At 63.5% G+C, this 1,753-nt stretch overlaps 1 long non-coding RNA gene across 1 annotated transcript in view; it reads left to right on the top strand.

Moving 5' to 3' along the window:
* Window positions 1-1,483, top strand: part of LOC109297959 — a 22,285-nt gene extending 20,802 nt beyond the window's left edge. The window contains exon 3 of the long non-coding RNA XR_002097474.1: window positions 1,471-1,483. This is a non-coding gene — a long non-coding RNA (uncharacterized LOC109297959). The remainder of the gene's footprint in view (window positions 1-1,470) is intronic.
* The last annotated feature ends 270 nt before the right edge of the window (window positions 1,484-1,753 follow it).

Here is a 1,753-nt window from a genome sequence, read left to right as displayed (position 1 = left end):
GCTCCAGGTGGGATGGGGGGGGGGAAGGGGGGCAGATCCAGCTGCCAAGCAACAGAGCAGCCCCCCTTCAGCCCCCTGGGAAATCAGCCAGAGCCAAGAAACGGCACGCACCAGTCACCATGGACATGCAGCACAGGGACTGATGCCACAGGCTGTGGCACCCACTCCCCTCCTAGCTCACAGCCTGGCCTCTGCCCCTCTACACCTCCATGGGCCTGGGCTGCTCTGGGGCAGCTGGACCCTGGGGAGGCCCCACAGGCACCCTGGTGTGCACACGCAAGCATGCATGCACACACGTGAAGGTGCCCCTCACTCCTGACCTGCAGCCCCTTCCCAGTGCCCCTCACTCCTGACCTGCAGACCCTTGCCTGCCGCAAGCCTTGCTGGTGCCCCTCATTCCTGACCTGCAGCCCCCAGCTCAGCCAGCACCCCTTACTCTTGACATGTGCGCCCTGTTTAAACAAGCCTACACATGCACATGCTTATACACTCACACACATGGGGCCCTCCCTTGTCCCTCTGCATGCACACATGTAGACACACACACACACACACAAACAGGCACATGCTTGTCATGTGTGCACCCAGGCAGCACCCCATGTGCACCCCCCTGCAAAGGAACACGCGTGTGTCCCCCAGATGCATGCTTTCTGCTCTTGCCGTCTGTGGTGGGGGTCCTGGCCAGGATAAGGTTCCTGCAAAGGCATGTACATGCACATACCCAGCCCCATCTCATGATACATGTATGCACATGGGCCTCTGCACACACCCACCCCATCCCATGGTGCACACACACACACAAACGTGCCTGTCTGCACACATCCAGCCCTGTCCCATAGAAACATACACACACCCAGCCCCACCCCGACAGTCCAGCCTGCACTAGACCCTTCCCAGCTGCGCCCCAACTCAGGAGCAGCGCCCCCAAGCTCGTGGCCTCTTCCACCCCAGCCTCTGCTGTGCCCCAGGCTTGGGCCTTGCAGCCGGAAGGAGACAGCCCATGTCCACCCTCCAACCCTCCCCAGCCTGGGCTTGGCTCTAGGGCACGCTGCCCTCCACCTGACTCCCGACCCCCATGCCTGTAGGGCTCCAGCAGCTTTACCTACCCCCATGGGTGGAGGGCACACGGTCCCATTTCCATACCCCTGGCCAGGGCCAGCCTCCCTGCCCGATCAGCTCTTTCCAGGGGCCTCTGCTCCCTGCTGTGGGGCTGTATGGACCCTGCCAGCATCTCTGCACGTGAACTAACCCTGCAGCCAGCACAGGGCAGGCCCCACCACACGATGGAGCCCCCGACCATCCGAGCCTAGGGAACAGCCTTGGAGCTGCAGGGCCCACACAACTTCATTAGCTCAATTAAAAGCCCGTTTTGGGCTCTCCCTTCCCTGCAGGCCCCGGGGGCCCTGCCATGCTGCATGTCCAGGCCAGCTGGAGCAGGGAGCGAGGGGTCGTGGTCATGAGCTCCAGGAGGGCAGGGGCTGTGCTGGGCTCTTGTGCTATGGTGCTCCACACCGGCCAAGCTCCAGGGTCAGCTGAGAGCAGGGGATGGGGGAGAGCAGCCAGCCCTGCCCTGCCTTGCCAAAGCTCCCAGTGGGCACCCCCAGGCAGGAGGTGGCTGGACGCAGCCGGCAGCAAGGTCTGTCCCTGCACCTGCGGCCGGCTCCGGGCCTGTGCGGGTGTGCACATGCCCAGGGGTGCTTGTGTCTGCATGTGCAGAGAGGTCGGAGCGTGTGTGTGCGCACAGATGGGCTGG

Source organism: Gavialis gangeticus, unplaced genomic scaffold (assembly GCF_001723915.1).
Source record: "Gavialis gangeticus isolate Ggan-Ray unplaced genomic scaffold, GavGan_comp1, whole genome shotgun sequence".
Lineage (NCBI taxonomy): Eukaryota > Metazoa > Chordata > Crocodylia > Gavialidae > Gavialis > Gavialis gangeticus.
Note: the sequence above shows the minus strand (reverse complement) of the source record. Positions and strands in the feature narration are given on the sequence as shown.